The sequence below is a fragment of the Amblyomma americanum genome, chromosome 3 (genome assembly GCF_052857255.1).
Source record: "Amblyomma americanum isolate KBUSLIRL-KWMA chromosome 3, ASM5285725v1, whole genome shotgun sequence".
Lineage (NCBI taxonomy): Eukaryota > Metazoa > Arthropoda > Arachnida > Ixodida > Ixodidae > Amblyomma > Amblyomma americanum.
Genome location: NC_135499.1, coordinates 66,296,290 through 66,321,386, shown reverse-complemented (window position 1 = coordinate 66,321,386; position 25,097 = coordinate 66,296,290).

Here is a 25,097-nt window from a genome sequence, read left to right as displayed (position 1 = left end):
CAATCGTGAGCACGAACGCCGACCGCGAATAGTAGAATGCTAGTAGCAGACGCGGGTAGCAGTGTGCCCGGGTCGGGTATATTTATAGCCTTTGTGTTTTGTGTTAGTTTTGTTGGTTTTATGTTCTAGTATTGGTGTCACGTAGGGTGTATTAAATGTGCGTTTGTGTGAGTACACTCTTTCCACTCTTTGTGCGAGTACACTCTTTCGGTCCGAGTGTTCTCCGGGGAGATCCGTGACAAAGATAAGTGGCAAGCCTGTGCCAGGATTCATTCCCTTGTTTCTTTTTTTGCTTTGTCTCGGATCTTTCCGATCTCTCGACAGCAGAAAGTATGGATTTGGCTAAGACATTAGAACTGGCGCTCAAGCTAGGGTTAAGCAAGGAAGAGGCGATGCGTCTCTATGACGAGGAGGGAAAGAGGCAGAAAGAGGAGGCAGATAGCCAGAGAGAGGAAAGGGTGCAAGCGTGCGCAGACGACAGCGAAGAAGATGAGAGGGCTCGCGAAGCAGATAAAAGAGCTCGTGAAGCAGATGAGAGAGCTCGCCAGGCAGAAAAACGAGAAGCTAGAAGAGCCCGCGAGGCAGAACAGGAGAAAAAAAGAATAGAACGGGAGAAAGAGTTTCTTTTGTGGAAACTGGCGCATGTCGCGGGAGGATATGAGGAGATAACGGAAAGTGATCAGCGTTGCTTACCAGGTAAAGAATCTCCTAGACCGGCCAGAATTTGTCCAAGGAAGCTGATGGCTCCTTTCGATGACAAAAGAGATTATCTGGACGCATATCTGCAACGATTCGAGCGGATAGCTTTGGGGCAAGGCTGGGAGCGCAGTGAATGGGCCATGGCATTAAGCATGTGTTTAGTGGGAGAGACACTGAATGTGTTTGGATGGATGCCTGCTGCTGATTCCATGGACTACGAGAAAGTCAAAAAGGCACTCCTCCAAAGATTCAGGCTTACGGCAGAGGGTTTTCGTGAGAGATTTCGCAACGCGAAACCTGAGGATTCTGAAACCGCTAAGCAGTTTTGCTGCAGGCTGACCAGCTATTTTGATAGGTGGCTTGATATGTCAAACACAGAAAAGAGTTTTGAAGGGGTGCGTGACAAACTGGTCACAGAGCAATTTATAGCGTGTTGCAGCTCAAAGCTAGCGCTATTTTTGAATGAAAGTTGTGCTCATTGGAAGAGTTCGCCGACACTGCAGACCAATTCCTCGAGGCTCAAGGGCTAAGAAATTTGAGTAAGACCAAGGAGGAAACCCAAAAGATCCTAGAGACAGATGCGGCAAAACCAAGAGCATATGGCGGTGCATCTAAGGCGCCAGTAAGGTGGCGGCAAGGTGGGACACTGTGCAGTGGACTGTCGGACTAGAAGCACTGCCTAAAAAAACACAGGTTGTGTGTCAAGGTTGTAAGAGGACGGATCATACTCTGGACGAGTGCCGATACAGAATGCAGGACCGAGCAGCGTGCGTTGTCGACTCTAGGGTCGAACTTGTCACGCCACCTGAAGTTCCACAGCTGAAAGGAGAGCAAACGCCGCTGGATAATAAGGCTGTGTGTGTAACACCCAAGTCGGAAGCAGCAATGCCGGTGGTGGTTTGGCAATTAGGGGACCGTCCTATATTGGTGCTTAGAGACAGCGCAGCCAACACAGTTTTCGTTCGGAGAAGCCTGCATGGTGAAGGGCGAGGATCTTAGAGGGGAAGCGTCGGTGGTCACTCTTGTAGATAGCACAGTAAGGTACCTTCCTGAAGCCAGGATTCTAGTGTCAACGCCATTTTATACTGGGCATGTAGTGGCAAAATGCGTTGACGAACCCATCTACGATCTCATCCTGGGAACATTACGGGTGCAAGAAGTGTCGAAGACCCCGATCCCGAGTGGAGGATGCTCGACGTTGAAGAACATCCAAATGAGGAAAGGCCCGCGACAGGTCATACGGGTGCAGTCAGTTTCTCGTCGGCAGTGGAGACAAGAGCTCAACCGACAGCCCGAGCAACGCAGCGTCCGCTCTCTATTCCTATTACGATGTGCCTGAGCGTAACACCGGGTGAAATTGCAATTAGACAAAAAGAAGACCCGAGCTTGAAGGTCTGCTTCGAAAGAATCGGAGAATAAGTGAAAAGAAAGAAGAGTCGTACGTCATTCGAATATCCATTGGTAAATGGTGTTCTGCACAGGGAGTGCATATTAGTTGAGGAAGGCGGGTCCAAAAGCTGGTACTAGCAAGAGATATGCGAGAGACCGTGCTACGCTTAGGATATGACGCCATTATGCCCGGACACCAGGGTGTTAAAAAAACGGTGTCAAAGATCAGCGAGGAGTTCTTTTGTCCGGGTGTTCAGAGTGACGTTAAGCGCTTTGTTTGCTCATGGGACGTGTGCGAGTGCACAGTTCCGAAAGGAGGGGTTGGTCCCGTACTTCTGGGCAAGACGCCAGCCATCCACTTACCGTTTCAGCGAGTGGCAATTGGCATTGTGGGGCCAATCTCTCCGGTATCAGCCAACGGCAAAGGATTTGTGCTTACTCTGGTTGACGTGGCCACTCGTTATCCTGAGGCTATTCCACTGAGAACTATAGACAGTATCCAAGTGGCGGAGGGCCTTGTGGAAATGTTTTCGCGTTATGGGTTCCCGAGGGAAGTTTGAAGTGACCGGGGCTCGAGCTTCACATCGGAACTAATGAAGGAGGTTAACCGCCTTTTGCCAGTAAGGCAGTTACTGACGACGCCTTATCATCTCATGTGCAATGGCCTTGTAGAGCGGTTCAACGGCACCCTCAAAAATATGATCAAGAAAATGTGCCAGGAGAGACCTACTGGCTGGGATAGATATCTCCCAGCTCTTTTGTTCGCTTACCGCGAAGTACCACAAACGAGTCTTGGTTTCTCGCCCTTTGAGACGTTGTATGGGAGAACCGTTAGAGGTCCACTTACAATACTCAAGGAGCTGTGGGCTAGTAAGGAGATTGCATCAGATCTCAAGACAACATACACGCACGTTGTTGAGATGCGGGACAAGTTGGAAGAAACATGCAGGCTTGCACATCAAGGCCTGGAAAGGGCGCGCGAACGCTATAAGGGCTACTATGACAGGAGAGCCACTCACAGGAATCTGAATCCGGGCGACAAAGTTCTCGTCTTGCTATCCACGGATCATAATAAGTTACTTATGCAGAGGAAGGGCCCTTACCTTGTGAAGAAGAAGAAAAATGACATGGATTATGAGTTACTGATAAATAACACCAAGCACGTTTTCCATGCAAACGTATTGAAAAAGCACGAAGAAAGAGTTCCCGTACAGTGCACCCCATGTAGCATGCTCGGTAGTAGCCGAGGAGAAAGATGATGTTGTCGAGGTACCCACGTGCAGTGGGAAGAAAACTGTAGGATGGAATAAGGTGCTAATAAACCCCAATTTGAATGAAGACCGAAGATCACAGATAAACGCCCTACTCCAAAGCAAAAAAGGCTGTGTTTTCGGATGTGCCGGGCAAAACGGATGTCATATGTTGCAAACTAGATCTCTCTACAGGTAGACCAATCACCGTGAAGCAATGCTTACTGCCTTTAGCAGTTCAAGAATCAATTGAAAATGAGGTGCGGGATATGTTGGAGCTTGGTGTGATTGAGAGGTCGTGGTCAGCATACAGTGCGCCTCTCGTGGTTGTCAAAAAATTCGATGGTACTAATCGACTGTGTGTAGATTTTCGTCGGCTAAATGACATCATAGTACCCGATGCAGAATCCATGCCAAGAGCGGACGTGGTGTTCACAAGATGGCTCACAAAAGTTTTTTTTTCTAAATTTGACTTAGTTAAACGGTATTGGCAAATACCAATGGAAGATTCGTCTAAAGAGAAGACTGCCTTTTCGTGCTTGCTCGACGGGTTTATTCCAGTTTAAATTTATGCCTTTTGGTTTAAAGACCGCATCTGCAGTATTCACGAAGCTGTTGAGGAAGGCTTTGGATGGGCTCCAACATATAGAAATCTATATTGATGACATCCTTGTGGCAACAGATACGTGGGAAGAGCAAGTAATTACACTGGAAAAACAATTTGATAAAATTCAACAAGCCAGGTTGACCATAAAACCGGCAAAATGTGAGGTGGGCTTTGAAGCCATTTCTTTTCTCGGACACAAGCTCGGGATGGGCCGCATCGCGACGAAAGACGACATCTTGGACAAAATGCAGCAGGCCCAGAAACCGACGACAAAGAAACAAGAACAGTCGTTCCTGGGTCTAACGGGATACTACAGGGACTTTATTCCCGATTATGCCCACATAGCCGACCCGCTTGTCGAACTCACTAAGAAGGGAGCAAGCAATAAGCTGATTTAGACTTCTGAACATGAAAATGCATTCGTGATGGCAAAAACCGCCCGTTCTGCTCGCTCTGAATCTGGATAAAGAGTTTGTGCTTCGCACTGATGCATCAGACCAAGCTTTAGGAGCCGTACTCTTGCAAGAAGAGAATCGCGTGCTACATCCGGTATTTTTTGCAAGCAAGAGATTATCGGCTAGTGAACGAAACTACTCCACTGTTGAAAAGGAATAACTGGCGGTGGTGTGGGCGGTAAAGAAATTCCACATTTATCTTTATGGGGGACATTTTACGATTCAAACAGATCATCAGCCGCTTGAATAATTAAACAAGGACAAAATGAACAATAGTAAAGTCATGGGATGGAGTTTGGCCTTGCAAGAATACTCATTTCAGGTGGAATATATTAAAGGCAGAGATAACGTTGGAGCGGACTTCATGAGTAGAGGTAACTGAACAGCTCTAGGTATATCTGAGATGCATCTTGTTGTTGTTGCTGTGTTAATGTATCTCTGGGATTTATCATTTTGTTGTTGCTGTTGTTGGTGTTATGCGATTATACAAGGAAGTGTGTTGCGGACACCAGCATGTTTATTAAGGACTCTGTACGGACAACGGCAGTGGTGTGTTAGTGTGCTGAAAATGCGGTTTGGTGTGCTATGTTAGTGTTGTGCTCTTGGTGTGTTCTGGGTCCAGAATCGCCACAGAAGATAGTCGATTGGCTGAATGGCTTTAAGATGAGGACGACATGAGCAGTTTTTATGGAAAGTCTAGAGAGAGGGGGCCCTTGTCACATATAATTAGGAGTATAAAATAAAATTATGAAGGAAAGAGGTGTGAAGAAGACGACGTGGATAAACCGAAGGATAAAGAAGAAGCATTCCGTGAGGTGAAGAGAGATGATTGGTGGAGTAGCATTCGGAGAGGTGGAGAGAGATGATTGGTGGAGAAGATAAGAACAAGACGACGACAAGGCTTAAGTGTACTAACGCAAAGGCTATAAAAGGGCGAGTGAGAGCTAGGAACGGGCGGATCAGCAGAGAAGCGGAGGCTCCGGCGGGTCAGGGACGCTTTGGCTGTAAGAGAGCGACGCCGGCTACTGCTCCGGTGAGCTCGCGTTCTACGGCACCGCATCATGGACTTCCTGCCGTGCCTGAGCCCGTTCCTGGGAGTCAACGGAGGACGCTACCACCCGCTACGGCCAGGGGTGTCTCAAGCGCTGTTGCCACCGATCCGGGTGGTGCCCCCAACGCCAACAACACCGGCATCACCTCCACGGGCGCTTGGACCGGGAGCTTGTACGACGCAGCCAGCGACGCCGCCAGCGACGTCAGCCCAAGCACGTCGAAAGCCGCCTCGACGGCGGCTACTGGATCCATACAACGCCGCAGCCGCACCGAACCAACCGTGAGCACGAACGCCGACCACGAATAGTAGAACGCTAGTAGTAAACGCTGGTAGCAGTGTGCCTGGGTCGCGTGTATTTATAGTCTGTGTTTTGTGTTGGTTTTGTTGGTTTTTTGTGTGGGTACACCTGTCGCCTAGTCCATTCTTTCTGTCCGAGTGCTCTCCGGGGAGATCCGTGACAGTTGCTCTCTGCGGCAGATGAAAAATAGCGTGCATAAACTATATCATACGGAAGAAAATTTCAGTCTTACACGGTTCTTAGAAAGCATGAGGACAGATAATTCATCCGACTTTGGTACGGCCTGATCTTTTTTGTGCTGCCTTGTCTCTTGACTGACGATAAGGTTGTTGCATGTTTTAGTGAACTACAGTTTTACCCCGGTTAACATTCTGCCAAAACTTAACCTGAATATCTTTCTGCGTGCTCACCGCAACTACCACCTCAGACGTTCCCTAATTGCGATCCTCTGATACCGTATAGCCGAAGACGCCCGTGACGAATATTACTGCCTCTTTTTGAACGCGCTCTAAATTTTCTTCAGAAATATTTATGAGTAAGTTTCACGCTAACTGTGGCCCATTATTAGTGAGATACAAAGCCTACTTCAAGATTTCAGGTGCAGACTTGATATTTCCCTGGAAAAGCTGTATAGGGCTACATGCTTTAGCGCTTTTTAACTCAATCAGGGTTGTCCGGTCTGATGTCCCAGTTAATGATATGCCCACGTATTTGTCCTCGTGAACACGATGTACTACATTACTCAAGAAGTTTGAAGTAAATACATTACTCTGTTTGTTCGTAAATTATACATGATGACATTTTGTTATGTTCAAACCCAGCTTCCATTTGAAACAACAAGAGGAAAGTTTTTCTAGATCAAAACTCAATATGCTTATATATTCAGAATGTCACACATGGTGATATTGCATGCAGTCGTCCGCGTGCAATGACGTAGTCGAAACGAGGCCTCCAGTTCAGTTAAAGCACATATAAATGAGGAACAGGAACAGCCCATGGACCGATCCCTGTAGTACGCCTGCCAAAACATGAGACGTTCGTGGCACAGCGTTGAGAAACACTTTTTGCTTTCGTTCGTACAGATATCTTTGAGCCAACCGTAAAGTGTATTGGTAAGACTAAGAAGTGATAGCTTGTGGAAAATTAAAAGCTAGATTAGATAGAAAAATATGGAAGAATTTGTTAAGCTGGCGTGCATTGGTGCTGCTTGTACTAAACTCATCACGGACGAATTTTTAAGAGATTGATGTTCTGTATATATGTCCGAGGTTCTGAGTGGTACCGCGCAATTTGGGATTCTTTTGGCGGATGAGAGAAATGGTAGAAATTTTGTTTTCTTTTTCAGGGCTCTATTCAACACCCTTCGCGTACAAGAAGCAGCATTTCGGTGAGTTGCCCACCGTCTTAGTTATGGACACGCAGGTGCGCTTCACTGCCTTATCTGCTTCTTGTCATGCAAGAAGCGGGGAAGCCATTGGTTTGCCATAGTTGCTTCGTGTTTCGCTTTGGTTTTATCGGCGTCCCAAAGCAACTCAGGCTTTGATGCATACCGTGGCGCGCTCCGGTAGTTAGGGACGGCAGAAGGTAAAGCGACATGAGATAAAGGAATATGTGAAGGTAACATGTGGTTTGGTTTGGTTTATGGCGTTTAAGTCCCTAAGCGACTCAGGCTATTAGGGACGCCGTAGTGAAGGGCTCCGGAAATTTCGATTACCTGGGGTTCTTTAACGTGCACTGACATTGCACAGTACACAGGCGACTAAAATTTTGCCTCCATCAAAATCGAACCGCCGCGGCCGAGATCGAAACCACGTTTTTCGGGTCAGCAGTCGAGCGCCATAACCATTGAGCCACCGCGGTGGCAGGAAGATAACATTGGTCAAGCCACTTGATATCAGCCTTGTACCTCGAAAAAGCTATCGTAAGTGGGCTTTAGATAAGTGTTGGGTTTTTATACAAACACGAAAAATTTTTTTGCTGACAGTGATTGAACAATATTTAACAATAAACAATTTAGAAAGTATATAATAGCTGTATCTTATCGGTTCTCACCTATGGGGCAGAAATTTGGAGGCTAATGAAAAGTATGGAACTTAAATTGAGGACAACGCAGCAAGGTATGGAAAGAAAAATAATAGTGTAAAGTTAAGGGGCAGGAAGAGAGCAGGGTGGGTCAGGGAACAATCCCGGTTTAGTGACATTCTAGTGGACAGAAATGGCTTTGGGCAGGGCATGTAATGCGAATTGTGATGACGTCACAAGGTCACGTCTGAGGATTTCTCTGGGGACTTGTGCCTCACCATGCCGACGAGGACGCCGGGTTTTCCGCACAACAGGGCCCTTAACGCTATCGCGTTTAAAGAGTTCCCTTCATCTGTTGGGCGTGCAACTTCAAGCGGGCACCAGCTGCTGCCGAAAATGTGTGCTGCTGCTGTGACGTATGCTGGTTTATTGAGGAACGAAAAAGAACTTTGGCTTGAATGGCAAGCTTGCACTGCGGCGGCGACTGTGAAGCTTTGATAAGACGTAATCTCATCTCAGAGGTGAAACGCTGGCGTCATATTAGTATTAACCGCAGCACAGAGAACGCGACAAATGCCGATATTTTGAGACTTCCGTAGCGCCATCCGTTGAAGGCGGAGTGAAGCACTACTTGCGGTCTGCCACGCGACGCGAGGCGACACTGGGCTCCTACGGGAGCAACGGCCTGTCACCACTTTCTAACCGCGGCACGATGCCATAATCATCAACCTAGTTTTCAGTGATCATGTTTACTTATCCTGCGAATTTCAGCGAGGCCGTTGTGCCCACTGGCAATTGTTTTTGTAGGCCCTTCTGCTATTGCCGCGGCAAATGCCTCCGGTGAGTACAACATATTCGCATGCGATTTTTCTCAAACCACGTGTTGTTAGAAGTCCACGAAACGATAAGCCAGACTTTAGTTATGCGACGAAAATCGCACGAAACCTTTCATCTGCATGCCTGCCGTTTGCGCGATAATGCTGGAATACCTGCACTGATGGCAGGCTTGATATGGTGTCGTCAATGTACTACCTCCAATCACCTGGGGTGGCAGTTGCTACGAGCCACAAATTACGAACGTGTGTAGTTACAAAGTCTAGGGTATACGATAATTTCGGCAACCGTGACGAAGCATTACGAACATATCTAACACTTCACCACCCGAGCTACAAATGAAAGCGAGGCGGTTTCAACGACCAAAATGGGCTGATGACGGATCACCCCACTCGACCAAATATATTGGCTTGTATCGATGATGAGCCATCTCGGTATTTCGGCGCTGCCATATTGATTGGTGCCGCTAACATGTAAACGCAATAAACCAACAGCGTTGCTGCGGGCTGCACTCGTGTCGGTTGTGTAGCCAAGAATCAGCATTGCTTCAATGTTTCCCTTCAATGTTTCCCTCCAGGGGGGCGGTTTATGGGGCTTCAGCCCCCTCGAAATTTTTTGTCCTGTTATGCACCGCTGACCAAAATAACCACCGGCGCTGGAAATCATGCTGGATTTGGTTTACAATGTCTTTTTCACGCTCGAAAAGACATATCGGCGCGAACATTGCAAACTCGGGCTGGATTTCGTGGCAATTAACGCCCATGCACCTGGAGTCACATAATTCAAGGAGCCCCATCCAAGCACACACTTTCAAGGGCTTTTCTATGACGAGCAGGCATCGCGGCATCTCGCGGCAGCCGCGGAATCTACGGAGCGCATGGATTCCAATTCCGAGACTTCATCGATATAAATTTGTCATAAACTTTGTCATTTATATAACGAAGCAGCACAATTTCCAATTCAAGTAAAAGGTTCTGTTCCTTCAAGACCATAATTGCGTAATTAGAAAAGCGTACGACTATTCATTAGCCTTTAAAGACCCATTCACACTTGAGAGTCGCAGAGGTCGCGCGATCGTTTTGGTCGAAAAGCGACAGTCGCAAACGGTCGCGTTAGTCGAAAAACAACAGTCCCGGGCCACTCCCTCGCTGCTCGATTTTGCACCCTCGCGACTGCGAATCGCGAACCACTCAACCAATCAGCGAGCGAGCCGAGCTTTCCGCAACGACGCCGCTCGCGGGCGCGCCGAGCAACGAATTGCGCTATCTGCTCCTTGGCTGCCCTACATGTCGCTAAGCCTAGCCGGTTTCACATCAGTCCCGCAACTGAGGGCGTTTCGGAACTGACCAGTGGTGTAACCAAGATGCTACTCTCATCACAGCTTGATTGCGAACCCCATCTCATGATCATATAAAAATATCACCGACTTCTGCGACGCCTTCAGCAGCGTAGAAAGCAGACACCAGGCGATCGAGCAGCATTAAGCAGGATTAGAAAATTGGCTATGAGATGAAATTTGCTTGTATCCAACAGCTCGGTATTGGCCAAAGACCTTAAAAATTGACTCATTTTTGAATTTATACTTCCCTGAGCATGGTATGAACGCGAACAAACAACATACTAGCACATTTTTCTGATGCCAGCGGCCGCATCCAGGCTGGCTGGTAGGCCGCTTGAACGGCCGCGGTGCGCATTGCCGCTATATTAACTTCTTCGCTCAGGTCGTCGAAGCACAATAGTAATATCGAGGGACCAGTGCGCTTTCTAGGGTCAATCGCGAGCGCGGGAGATGCGGCCAAAGCAGACGAAACTCTCGAAAACGCGCGAACGGCGTCAGCCCCAAGGGTTCTCATTTCAAACGAGAATCGAACGAGAATGCGACTCGCAGGTCGCCCTTGTAAGTGTGAACATCGGTGTTGTTTAGCTGAGGTGCAGTCGCAGGCGACTGCTGGTCGCGCGACCTCTCCGACTGTCAAGTTTGAATGGACCCTAAAACCGCAGAAAATTTAGCCTTTTATTGTAATAGTTGGCATCATGATGAAAATTATCATGCGAATACGAAAATTACGAGGACATCAATAACCAATTTGACCGACTTTGCTCATTTTAAACCTGGCGTACACGGCTTTTCCCAACAAACAGTCTCGGATATTGGGTAGTTCAACTTGTCGCATCACCTGTGGCTTTCGTTTGTCCTTTTCTTTCTTTCTTTAGCTACCTGCTTTTTATCTTCTTTTTTGAGCCAGACCAACACCCTTCTTTCATTTTCTGTGCAGAATGATTGGTGCCACTTTGCAGGCAGCTAAAATGCACATTTTTTTATTGATTTCTGCATTCTTCCTCTATTACTCTATCCAAGTGGTGCTCTCGCGACCGCATGGCCTAAATAGATGTCACGATTTCTGCGATCATAGTTTTATTCTTGGAGGATAGTCTGTCTTTCTATGCGTAAAAGTTGCTATCTTTGACTGAGCAACATGTTTATTTGGCTTGTTTGACATAAAATACAGAGCAACATTAAAATAGGTATGTAGATTTATTAGAGAATATACGCATGTTTAAATATCTTCATGCCATGTTTCGTGAAAACATGCTGTAACCTTTGTTCCAAGCGACGCTTTTTGCCCTTTCTCCAGCTGTAACTTCGCATTCGTGACATTCCATTCTATCTTTGGATTTCTAATGTGTATTTTGCAGGACTTATGCTTTTTATATGTGCTTTCTGTTGCGACTATAATTTCGGTGCAATTGCAATATTCGACCGGTGACAGCTGCGCCCGCGCGATACATTGGAACGAAGGACAGCGTCATTGAGATTTTTTCGGGGCCATTGCATATGTACAAAATTGTAAACAATGAACTTGAATGACAAACGTTCGTTAAAATATTAGTCCTCGAGTTGATTATTCATTTCAGGGACATGCACTACTTCGCCGGTTTCCAACTGATATAGTAAAATTCATGAGACCTTTTGGGACGTATGAACATATTATTTTATAAAAAATACATATTTTCTTGTCTAGACAGTGCGTAGCGTTAAATACTTTGTTCGCAGCATCTAATAAGCAATAGCATTGGCAGTGCAATTATGAAAAATGGCCGCCGCGGTGGCTGAGTGGTTATGGCGCTCGGCTGCTGGCCCGAAAGACGCGGGTTCGATCTCGGCCGCGCCGTTCGAATTTCGGTGGAGGCGAAATTCTAGAGGCCCGTGTACTGTGCGATGTCAGTGCACGTTAAAGAACCCCAGGTGGTCGAAATTCCCGGAGCCCTTCACTACGGCGTTTCTCGTAGCCTGAGTCGCTTTGGGACGTTAGACCCCCATAAGCCATAAACCAAATTATGAAAAATGAATTTGATCCCTCTACAAATTCTATGAGGAGGATGCCACGATGCAACATGAGCCTCCCCGGAACAAAATTTCTGGCTACACCACTGCTACGGTGAGCACAGGGCACTAACCACCGTTGGTCCAAGCTAAGCGCGAGCCGAATGTTTCTATCAGCCGTCACCGCACGCGCACTGGGGAACCGCTGCGGCGCACGCAACCTCCACGGGAAGGACAGTCGCAGAGCGGCTAGCCGCAAGGAGACATACCTCCAAGTTCACAAAGGAGACGTTCATTTACGCCGTCCTCCAGCCGCACACACCATCAGAGTCCCCTCTAGCCGAGTGCTCCGAGCATACTTGCATGTTACCATTAGACGGTCACTTGATGCTAAGCGTATTGCGATGGTCACGCAGTTAGGTCGAACTTTTGAAACGCAGTGCTTACACGTACCTTCGTACTTGGCTCGCAGTTCTTTCGGTGCACCTCAGAACTACTTCTCTGACGCACGTCGGCATTTTAACGTCTGATTAGAAACGATGCACACGGAACACTCCGCAGGGATAGATCTCTCGACAGACGTCGTGCGAGTCGCACACACCGGTACTAAACAAACCAGCTAGTTCTTTTTCGGTGATTGTTACTGCATCCGTAGACAACTCAGTGATGCCCAGATGACTTCTTGTACTCGCAACAGGATGACACGAACATATTTAAAGGGACTATGCAATGAATAAAAAGTCGCTTGTAAATGTTTTCAATACTTACAAATTATGCTAAGAAGCATTCACACCAAGTATGAGTCTTCCTAACTGAGCCAGCAATTTGTTATGAATTTTTAAATACTGTGTTTTTTTTTAAATTCGCGGGCCGATTGGTGTGCTCGTAGTGACCGATTTTGAAACTAAAATCGTGAATAAAGACTTCAATATGACCATGACGTACCACGGCCGCCACACGCTGTAATTCGCTGGAGCCACGGCAGCCATGACGTCACGGGCACACTTCCGGTAGCCGTTAAAATCGTCTGCTCGTACCGCCGCGCGACCCTCTCGGGCAAGCTCCAGCGAGGGCATTGCCTTCGAGCATATGGTTTCAATTTTCCTCTGCCGCCTGCTTCTGTCGGGAGTTCCGGAGTCACTTGCAGTGGCTCGCCGAGTCGCTACTGTCGTCGCTGGCGTTCAGCCGGTACGGCGTGAACGCATAGGGCTCGATGCCCATCGCGGCTGTAAGAGCAAGCAGTCGCGCCTCGAGGTCCGGGTCCATTACTGCTAACTACAACAGGCGACAAGCAAAGAAACCCGACGCGCGCCGCAATCACGCCGCAACGCTGCTGCTGGGGTGCTAGGAGCGACAACCGGAAGTTGCAAAAGGAACGTCAGCGGATGACGTATTAATGGGCGGGGCCCAGTCCCAGAGCTGTTTTTTATTTTTGTCTGGTGCCCCGCGTGTACGAGTTGAGAGGGGAGAGGAGGTGCGTAATTTTTAATCGTCTATATCTTCGTTGTTATTGCTGCTAGCTTAAAAATTCCTGCGTTGGTGTGACGAGTGATGAAATGCATGTCTCGTCTGCTTCACGTAATCTTAGTTAATTTATGGCATAGTCCCTCTAAGCTCTTACACAGGCTTCAAAGCCTGCTTGTTGTGCATGGCGCAAAGTCACTTTGCTGCGTTTTGGCAGCCGCAGGAAAGATGGAACCTGGCCTGTGGTTGAGAGTACGCGCGAGCCAATCTCGAAGTGCTAGTATTCTGGTCAATAGGGACTCAATCTATTTCGCGAGTTTGTACTGATTCTAGGGTGTCTATGAGATATGCTGCATGAGGGTTTCAACTCTTTTCTAGTATTTCTTCCTTTTACCGAAGAAGTGATTTATGCTGTAAACGGGCCCACCACAAATATTCTTTCAAGGTGCCTAACGTTTAATTAGATGCAGAAATGATGTCAGGAACATCGGCGCACTAAGACAGATCATGAGAAATTGTTACGCCTAAATGTTACGAATGTTGCAGTAGTTCTAATGGAGTGTTAGCATTGTATAAAACAATAAAAAAGGGTCGTGACACCGTGAATATTCTATGCACATGCATTTCACGGTCTTGAGGGTCATTAGCTAATTTCTGCGTCATTCAAGAGTACTCTTACGATAACTCTGGAGTGTAGTTTGTCGGCAGAGGTGCTTATAATAGAGTGGATGACGAAGAAGGCACCAGCAATTATACGCATATTAGAGAAAGCAAATTAATTGACGTCGTCAACACATGTATAGAACAAAAGGGTGCCGAGAACAGACTCTCGAGAGACTCTGGAAGTTTCCGGAAGGGGGCTAGGCAAATCACTGTTGACAAAGGACAGTTATTAACGATTGGGAAAGCTATCGAATCCATATTCGAATCTGAGGGTCCAAGCACTGGAGTAGGAAATTTTAGTCGCAAATGTTGATAACATATTTCTTCGAAAACTTTTCCTAAAGCAACAAACATCGCGTCAGCCTTGAATTTACAGTTGAGGATAGTTATGGAAATGCAAGTAGCTGGAATTCACAATACAAGCTCTCAAACCATGTTGAGAGGTAAAACAACTTACGAGTTCAGGAAAGCACCCAGAATTTTGAGAACAGAAGTTTTCAATTAACTCATAGGCTTTGCTGCTTACTGAGATCAGACGGCAATTTCTAGGAGTGTTCGCTTCTTAATTTGCACACAGGAGAGACATTACCCTCTTTTGGGTCATGCGCAGAGTGTGTGAAGAGGGCAAGTGAGAAAAAAGCAAGTAGAGGTGTCGTGCAGCCATACGCTTTGGCATCGTGTGCTTAGAAGCTCTGAGCTAACGTTATCAATACGATGTAATGACTATTATCCTGATCAGTTTAGTTTGAGATAATATGTTATGAAATGCTTTGCTTGAAATAACATTTATGTTTTAACATTGTTAAAGAACACAACGCAAACAAACGGGGCACAAGAAGAGGTAGCGCACACTGAACTTTTGGGTGTAGACACTTTTTATGAGTCCCTTTGTTTGAGCTGTGTCTTTTTACAACGTTCAGTCTCTAACTCGTAGAGAAACGCACTTTAATACAGTAACACAAGGCATGATAGCCGTATGTTGATCTCTTGCACAATAAATGACGCCTCACATTCTTTTGTGGAATGGCTGTTGGAAACATGATAAACGCATCAGCATACTAAGCATCAGTTATTGCTTCGTATGATTTATTTGAAGAGGCAGCATTGCGAGAGATATCAATGCTTATTGCCTTCCGGAACTTCCTAAGGCTAATCGTCGGCATAAATGATAGTCTAGGCCTAGAGGAAGAGCGCCTGGCGCTGCGGATCGCAGTCAGATCTTTGTTTCGAACATTGTAGGAGACTTAATATTAATAATAATCTCTTTATCTGCCGTCATTATGTGCATGATAGCAGGGGCTTGTAGTAAAAGCTGCTGTAAAGCAGCTAGACAGAGCCCCAAGCCCCCCCTCTGGCCGTGGCAAACGGGAAACCAATACGATGACGTAAATACAAACAGCAGAGTGAGAAATTTTAAACAATAGAATCGCAGATTAAAGATAACACAGTACTAATGAATACAGTGCATGTTTTGCATACCGCTAAAAAAGTAAACAAGGAGGAAAACAAAGGAAAAGCATATGTCAAGGAACACAAAATAAAAAATGCACACATTTTTTATTTCGAACGAATGTACAGTTATTCTGTAATAAACATCGTATTCTCAATGTAATGTTGGACTTAAGAAGGGAAATCTAAAAGTAAGTCCTGAACTGATGACTTCGGTTAATAAACATTTGCTTGGGACAAACTATTAAGCAAGCGGGGCAATCTATTTTCCAGTTTTTGAAAATCGTACGTTGTTCTACATGTCTTAACACTACAGAGACCTCGGTTGCGTGTTTGGTATGCTTGTTCTCGTTGTTGTAGGTTAGCCAGTGTTCGAAGCAAACATTTATTTTTAGAAATTTCTGGTTTATAAGCGCCACTTAGGGTGTAGTCTGGCAGCTTTATTGCTGGGACTATTTTATACTCCAAGAAAAACTGACTAGTGTCATTTAATAACAGTACACATTCAACTATGCGTAAAAAGCTATTTTGTAGTACGTGCAGTTTTCGCAAATTTTCCCGTGTTCTCATGCCCCAGGTTAAAATGCCGTAACTTAGGCGAGAAAGAAATAGAGATGGATGTATTGTAATTTTGACATTACTTGGCAGCACATTGGCAGTAGACGATACCTTGCGAAAGTTTTATAACAAGATTGTCAATGTGATCATCCCAAGAGATCCTTTCGTTGAAGATACCACCTAATTTTTTAAACGACTGTACAACTTCTAAAGGAATGAACCTGAAGCAAATGTCCTTGGCTACTGAACTTGCTTATTCTTAGCTCTGAAAACAATGACTTTCGTTTTAGAATTGTTATACTGAAATGTATTTTTTGAGTCAAAGTGTCAAGCTGTGCTAATGTGTGATGGGCAAAATCTACTAAACTGTCTGTTTTGTCTCCCGATAGAAGTAAGGTTGTGTCGTCTGCGTAAATTGTAAACTTTACTTTTTCCATTCGGCATGAACCCCCTTTTCATTTAAATTTCAATACAACCGTCTCTTTTTTTTACTGCCCTAGTAAAACACTGCTTTCGATTAGTCGCACAAAGCTTGAGTTGTGGGATAAATTTATTATAAAATTTATTTTACCGTGTAGCTTTTTGATCAAAATTTATCAGTTCACATGTATAGGCTCAGTTTGTAATCCGTGACTGCTTCGATGTTGCAAAGATGTTAAGAGCTGGTTGATCGCAGCATAATTACCTCTTTTATTAGACTCCTAGGAAGTGCAAAAAGAAAGGCAGCTTTGATTAGCTTATGGTATAGCTTATTCTTCGGAGTTATGCAATTAATGAAGCTACCGCGGTTAGTGGAAAGTGTTTAATTAAAACTGTTTGCGGAATTCAGTGTGAAAAGCGTCAGTTTCTGAAATTAATTGCTTGAAAATTCAGTTCAGTGAGGTGTTAATAAAATTTATGTCGTTGTGGGGCCTAGAAATGAAGACGACAGTCAGTAAGACTAGCCTTCCATTCAGTGGGCGCAGTAAGGCTCATAAAGCGTAGAAGAATGATGAGTTGGGAGAGTTGGATGTAGTTAATTTTGGCGGTAAATCCAGCGCTTGTTTTGTCCCCCTTCCAGTGTCTTTCGCCCATCCGCGCTGAATTTACCGCCAAAATAAGGCGTAGGTAGCTCGTGAGACAGTTCAGGAGTGGCGTGGCAACCTTTGACTTATGATAAGGCTAAATCGGGATCATCGAGAAGGGCGTTAGTCCTTCCGTGAACGTTTCCGGATTGATGAGAACTAAAGCTCGATCAAGAAAGCTAAATAGGCATGCGCAGGCCGTGTAATGCGAAGACAGTATAACCGACTGTCGTTAAGGGTCACGGACTGGAGTCCCAGACAAGACAAACGTACGATGGGCGGCAGGCAGTTAGGCCTTTGCCCTCCAGTGGGCGTAGTAAGGCTGATTATGATGACGACGGTAATATAGAAACTACGAGCATGACTTTGAACGCGCTTCCATCATACACACCACCACGACATTCTTAAAACGACCGTTTACTCATCTGAGAAGGAAGATAGTGTAGGCTCTTGTGTTCTTGTCAGCAGAGCGCATTTTTGCCTGCATTATTCGTTCCCGCGTTTTCCGGAAAAGGTCGACTTGGGCAGGTTTAGGTGGCCGCAGAGGTGCAGAAAATAACGCAAACTGTGTAGGTGCTCTCAGGCTGCGTGTCGAGCAGCATGAATATACTGATAATCAAGAACAATCACTGTATCAAAATGAAGACTAGCGTGAAGTGACGTACGACACTTGCGCCTTTCTTGCTCAAAGCGGTTTAATATCTCATTGTGTCATTGTGAATACTCTGTCGTGAAACACTGTGGCGCAGAAGGAAATCCGTTTAGCGTCGTTGTTTCGTTCCAGCTCTCTCGTGGTACTTCAAGCTACGTATGACGATATTCATTGCTGCTCTGGGCGTTTCAGGCGCTTTTAATCTTGCAAAGAGGCACTCTGGTCTCGACCTCTCTTACTGCTGTGAAGGACCGCTATGTCTGTAGCTCATGGCAGAACAAACCGTCTTTACATCCGCCCTAATGAAGGGGTCCGCTGTCATGCACAAGTGGCGAACCCGTGTGTAAGCCTTAGGGCTTGTTCTATGTATTAGCATTATGCGCCTCTTAGCATAGAATTATTAGCTGAGACAAAGCAAATTCGAGGTAAACAATTAATTTGATTTATTCATTGCATTGTTTACATAGAAAGTGAAGCCACTCAATGTACATGGGGGAAATAAAATTAAACCTTTGCAAGTGGTTTGTAAATTATGCTTCCCATTAGGAAGCATTAGCCTCAAAGTCATTGTTTGCTTCCCTGTCTATCATTAAGGTAAGGTAAGGGTGTGGACTATAGCGCGTCCCATTTTCTGCATGCAGCCCTTGACTCGCTTCAACGTGTCTCTCACTCATGCGGAGACTAACCTGCCACCACGCGATGAATTCCGAGGCCGTTTGCTGCGTATATTGTGCCCTCACAACCAGTTGGCATAGGGAATGGTGTCCATCCATCTGTTGGTGGAGTTCTCACCTTGTGTTGTAGTTCAGACCAAAACATCCCCGTACTTTGGTTTGGGTTTGTTGGTTCATAACTTGCGAAAGGATTCTGAACAGAAGCAGGGACAAACTAAGACTGGGCCGGCGCTACTTACAACTGAGTTTTCAGTGGCGCTGGTCCAGTGTTTTTCATGCCAATTTGTCCCTGTTGAATTGAGCGCCGTCTTCGACATCGTTTACAGCCCCATTAGGTGGGCTGAGTTCTAAACATTGTGGTAAAACAGTGCTGGGCATAGCACAATATAGCGTGTGAAATTACCCTAGGAGGTTCTTCAATTATGGCGCGGTGGCGGCGCGGCGCTTAGCCCGAGGAAGCGGATTCGATCACGGTCGCGGTGGCTGCCTTTCGGTGGAGGCAAGACGCAAGGCACCTGAGAACTGTGCGATGTCAGTGCACGTTAAAGAGCTCCAGATGGTCGCAATTTTTCCAGAGCTCTCTTCTAAGGCGTTTCTCATAGCCCGTGTGGTTTAGGACGTTAAACCCCATACACCAATAACGTACCACGGCCGCTTGATGCAAAGTGCAAAGTGAGGTGCGGCGCGCCACGTTGCACAGAAACGGCGTCTTGGGCCTAGTTCTCCGCGCGCCCGCCGCGGCGCCACTGCTCGGGACAACAGCTCGCAGAGAACCGCCGCGACAGCTGCGCCGGTACGCCCCGTGCTGACTGTCTGATGGCGTGAACAGTAAGTTTTCTAGTTGTTCATTACAGACGGCATTTTTAAGTCGTCATTGAAAGCGCCGTTTATGTCACAAATCACTGCAGCAGGCGGGAATCCCCTTTCTAGTGTTTGCCTGATATTTATCCATGACGGCAGCTTGCATGATGGACGACCGGGCGAGCGGCTCTGCCTTGATATGCTGCATTAATGCGCCTGAAGCTTTTATTCTGCTTTTATTCACATCTCGCGAACCCATGTATGCTTCCAGTTGTAGCGGATTAGGACGGTGAACGAGATGAACACACACAGCGCTACACAGAGCCCATCTATGTAACTTATTGCAATTTAGAAAAAAAAAGAATTCTATATAGGTGCGAAGTTATGGAGCATTTCTAAGCGCACCTGCAGCCGAAAAAACCAGAAAGCACTTCAACCAGCTGCTTGACACCTTTATTTCACGGTCATTTAAAAAAAGGAAAGAACCATTCACAAACGAATTTCTTTGAGGTTTATGACAAAGCCTCAAAAGTCGCTCCACTGTAGAGTTAACAATCCCAGCCCTATTAGTTATGAGAGGTCGCAGCAACTTGCTTATAAACATCTTGCAAAGCTCCTCAGTGTGGGCACTGTCGTTGCTCTCATAGATGAGTTGCGGGCACCGTGTAAAGTGTGGAAGCAGTACTCACATCAACAGCTTGCACAGCTTAGTGCTTCGCCTGACCTCTGGAAGCCTCATTACACGGTTAACAAAGATACACGTGATTTGGAAAATCTTTACCGCTTCCATTTGGGGTACATCAACCCTCCACTGTCCATGTTTTTGATTAGCCCGTAAGCGGGTCCGGTCGGCTCTGGTGCTGGCAGCAGTGTTTGCATGACTTGCATGTCACCTGAAAACCAGAGCCAAAATCCCATAAAACAACAACTTTGCAGTGATAAAAAATGCTCCGGTTTAAACAATCGTAACAATGTATATATAAAAATTTATGCTTCACGAAGCATAATTCACAGGCTTTCTAATAAGCCTAAGCAAACTAGAAAATTAAACGGTTTGTGTCCACATAGATAAAACTGTTCATACCTTTTCTTACATGCTCTCGTAACGTATCCAGCAAGAAAAGAAACTGGTCCTACCTCAAGGTCTGCCTCGGAACATGACGTTAAGAACCTGAGCTCACTGGACATTTCCCTGGTAGCCAATTCAACAGCAGTGCACAGGGCAGTTGTTTCGGTATCCGGAATTGCCAGCCTCAGAGGTGCCTTCACTTCATAAGAATTGCGTGCAGTGCCAGTTCTTGCGGCTTGAAGGATACCAACCTGAAAAAAAGAGAAAAGAGTCAATTAAATATATTTTAGAAAAGTTTTAAATAACAATAATTTGTTAATTTTTAACAGCACTTTTAGCAGTTTCTCCGCTGTAAGAACTGCAGTCCTGGCATCCACCTTGTCGTTGCCGCCATTGAACTGCCGAAGCCAGGTAAACAGTGATTCCACATGGTCGGTGTTCCTCATGCCCCCCCCCCCCCCCCCCCCGTGTCTTCACTGCACCGATATCATGGAGGGCATACCATTTCGCAACCATCCTCATAAAACTGATTCTGGCCGGGCTGTTCTTTAACTGGCCTGCATCAGGATGACAGTTTTGTTTCTCCTGAAGAAACTAGTGTGTTGCTATTGTTGGCGCAGAAAATATTTGAGTGGTCTTGAACACTAATTTTTTCCAAGTTGTTAGGTTCAACGTGTGCACGGATAAGGAACCTGACTGGCTTGACCAGCAGCTGTGACTGAATTTCAAAGAGCTTCTTTAAGTTGAAACCGCCTTGAATGAGTGATTTGCAACTTGTGATTTCTCGCTCAAGAAAGTGTGCACAAAGATGTTTTATAAAGTAATTAGGGTCAAAGGACGAGAACAGTGGGTGGCCTCTCCGCAGAGGGTGAGGCAGGGCATGAGCAAGCGTGCAATCTTCTGATAGGCCTTTGAAAAGAGCCACATTTGTTTGGTGGTTGTCGGTGACGATTCTTAGTACGCGAAAACCCACATCTTCGACTGCCTTCATGACTTCCATTGTCATTGCAGAGAGCTAGTCGTCCTTGAGGCACCGCGTGAAGAAATAGTTAACCTGTATGACATAGGTTGCCGCTGTCGATAGTCCTCGTAAAACGAAGCACAACAAGCGGTTTTCTATTTGAGGGGCTGTACTTGGTTGATACTCGTGGCCCATGTCAACAAAACCAAATATCTTGTACACCTGTCGGTCGTACACAACCTTGTGAGCTATAGACGTCTCATCGACAATGAGCGAACAGTAACATTCCTGCTCCACACCTATTCGTGCTCCACAAGAAGCCACTCACTTATCAATGAAGTCACTCCAATTTCGGCGGTTGAATGCCCTACGTAATTTTTGACCGTAGTCCGGAATGGGAGCTTCAAAAGGCCTCTGCTTCGAACGTGTTCATACGCTTTGTTTGAGCAGGCTTTCTACAAAACACATTCCCGCAGTGTCCCTTCATTGTAGGGATGCTTTTTCTTATTGAAAGTTGTCACTTGGTTGCGGATAAAAACTGCTGCTTTGTCTCCTTTTTCCGCCTCTTTCAACACCTGTAGAAAGGCCTGAATTTCTTTGTTGTCTGTGAAGATTTGGGGGGAGCTATTTTGTGTCGTCAAGGTCAGTTTGCAATTTTTGTAGCTGGTTGCCCTGGCGAGCAGCCTTTATCTTTAGTGAGTTCTCTGCTTTCTTCGCCTCTTGCAATACTTGCACAAAATCCAATGTAGTTAGGCAGGTCTGATCAACCGGACCACCACACGGTTCTATGCCAGACACTGGATCGAGCGCTTCTACCTTGTTGCTGGTTGCACGAGACTTTCACTCACGTTGGCGCTTTCTCCTGAGTTTCCACTTTCTTGGTCTACTCCAACCACTGTGCTATCAGTAAAGTTCCTTCGCTGGCGTTTTCTTGGGTCTACATTCTCCTTTTGCATGCACTGAGGATATTTGTAAAACACGGTCGGGACTGCAGACGGAAGCAGAAGCCTGACCTTAGTGTTCTCTTTGTAGTCATTCTCTGTAATGTCCAAGTAACATACGAGAGACCTGTCGCTTGGCTCCCACTTGCTTCCTTTCCCTGACAGTCCTTGGCGAGAGATAATTTTAGCCACGTTTCTTGACACTGTAGTTCACAGGGGAACGTGTGATACTTCACTTTGGGTCCTTTCTTGCGTTTGTGATGCAGAGTGGCACACATCAGTTGAGCGGCATCGTGCCTCGTACACGGCAGTGACTGTCTCACGCACGTGCACAAAGAGCCCAAAGCGTGCGCGGCAGATACGAATCAAGCGCTCTTCCTGACGCGCACAGAAAAAAAATTCGATTGCAGCATTGCAGAGTTGAGGCAAATGTGGTCACTCACGCGCACAGAAAAAGTCTCACGAAAGCACTGCAAACACAAGCAGCATAAAGCAAACGCGCTCAGACACGACGAAGGAAGGAGCGCTTCAGGAGTCCACTCCAGGGAAGCCGGGCGACTTGTCCCCGAACAGTGGCGCCCTCACCTAAAATAGCGCTCGCGAGTGTAAACTCCGTCGAGACGCGCTCGCCCATTGTCGGCGGCACGATGTGGCTGGCCGCACCTCGCTTTGCGCTTGGCATCAAGCGGCCTTTACCGTACATAGAAAGTTATATTGAAGTGGACCAAACGTCACGACGCGGTTCTTCCCTTCGCGTTTTTTTCCTTGCGCACACAATGATGCTTCCTTTTTCTTTTCAAGCTTGAAGTGCGTGATGCACAGCAGAGGAAAGACGACTCCAGGAGCGCACCTTCTTCTGTTTTTCGCGGCTCTCAATTTAAACAACAATGAGACTCGCCCAGTAGAATCTCATTCTGAACCTTCTTTCACTTGGGAACATTAAAGCCTGAAGCCTGTCTTTGTGTTGGTGTAGTTCTAGCCACACTAAGTGGCACGGAAAGCTGCTTCCACCTTGAACTGTCTCCTTCCTGCACATAAGTCGCTAGCGGCAGGTTGCGTAGCTATTGATTTTCTACACGGAAGTTCAAACCGCAGGCAGTGCAGAAGTGAATCAAACATTTCTAATCACTATGTTCGCAACCGCAGTGGCTCGGAAAAGCGCACCAGCCGGACAAGGAGCTGTAGGTACTCCAGGAAAAAGTCACGTTTTACGGCGAGCAGACGAAAGCAAAACCTCAATTTGTCTGCTTCCCGCAACGTCTCCAGAAAGCATCTCGACGGCGAAGACGAACGCTGCCCCAGGCGTAAGCTCTGATCATACAGAATTTGTCTTTGCAAGTTTTTTCGTCAATGTGAGATGCATGCTACACGATGATTTGCGCAATTAACTGTGATAAATAACGTAAATATTTGCTGCGATATGTGGGCTAGAAAACTTCCAGGGCACATTCCACATTTAAGAGAACCTACTTGCAACAGTGACTCTAGTAAGGACCAAGTTGTTCTAGCTTGCTATAATTTATGGGACACAACATGACTGGATCGCGGCTGTGGCGAGACTTCTTATGGTCTTGTGCTGGTACCATTTACAGTTTTGAGGGGGACATGGCAGCGAGGGCAAAAGAGCATTTGACATCCGTTCAGTTTTTGCAAAAAGTAACCAGGCAATAAAATTCCAATAAGGAAGGATGTCAGGCAGGAAGGCACGATCTCACCAATGCTATTCATCACCTGTTTTCAAGAGGTGCTCCGAGGCCTGTACTGAGAACAGTTAGGGATAACAGTTAATAGAGAAGGCCTAAGTGATTTGCGTTTCGCTGAAGGCATTGTTTTGCTATGTCAATCAGGAGATGAGCTGCAAAGCATGATAAATGAGTTAGACAGGCAGTGCTGAGCGGTGGGTGTAAGCATTAATATGCAGAAAACGTAAATAATGTTCGACAATCTTGCAAGGAAACAGAAGTTCACAATTGGTAGCGAGGTGAAGAAAATTAGGTGCGCGGATGAGATGGAAGAAGTTTTGCGGGGATGCGGTGGCCGCAGTTAGCAAAGGAGAGGTTTAATTGGAGAGACATACGGGAAGCCTTTGCGCTGCAGTGGGCATAATCAGGCTGATGATGATGATGATGAACAAGAAAGTGGGGTATGTTCCTCAGCCGTGTCGTGGAGCACTTGTTTCATCCCTCAAGTTCTAAATGTGTGCAAGGCAAAGAGGACCCTTGGCCTCACCATTGGGGACCTTTTTACCTTTAAAACTGCCGCAAAGGCTCCAGTATAGAGCCAAGATGCAAACTCAGTTGCTTGGTTACTTTTGGCAAAGATGTGCCCCTCTTGCCAGGAGTAACCGAGCAACCGCTTTTTCTCCTCAACGGTATGTTGGGACATTCACAGCAATCCTAAAGACCGAAATGTGTCTAAACGTGAGGAGAATGGTTCACCTTACTGTACACAAATTCATAGCTTAAGGGCTCCCATAAGTGCTTCGCTAAGCGGCTAAGAAACAAACCGACTTTGCGTGGTTACTTATCGCAAAGACGGTACCTAGGCTTTCGCAGACGCTTAAGGGTGTTTGTATGCGTTGCGGCTGTGGTTTCAATGGATGACTTCGGTGTGACTTTGACGTGCAGTACGAGAGGTTTTTAGTGCACGTTCTGAACATACGCGTCCAGTGAGCACAGGGTATTCTAACGAAACTTCTCCTATTGGCCGGGTGAACCTAGCTAGATTGACAATAGGAAAAATAAAAAAAGGGAAATGGAATGAAAAATAGCGGCATTAAAACAGGTAAATTTTTGCATTGTACTCTTGTAGTGTCATAAGGAGCAAAGCTACAAAATAAGACGGGACAGAGCCAGGCGACAACCCAAG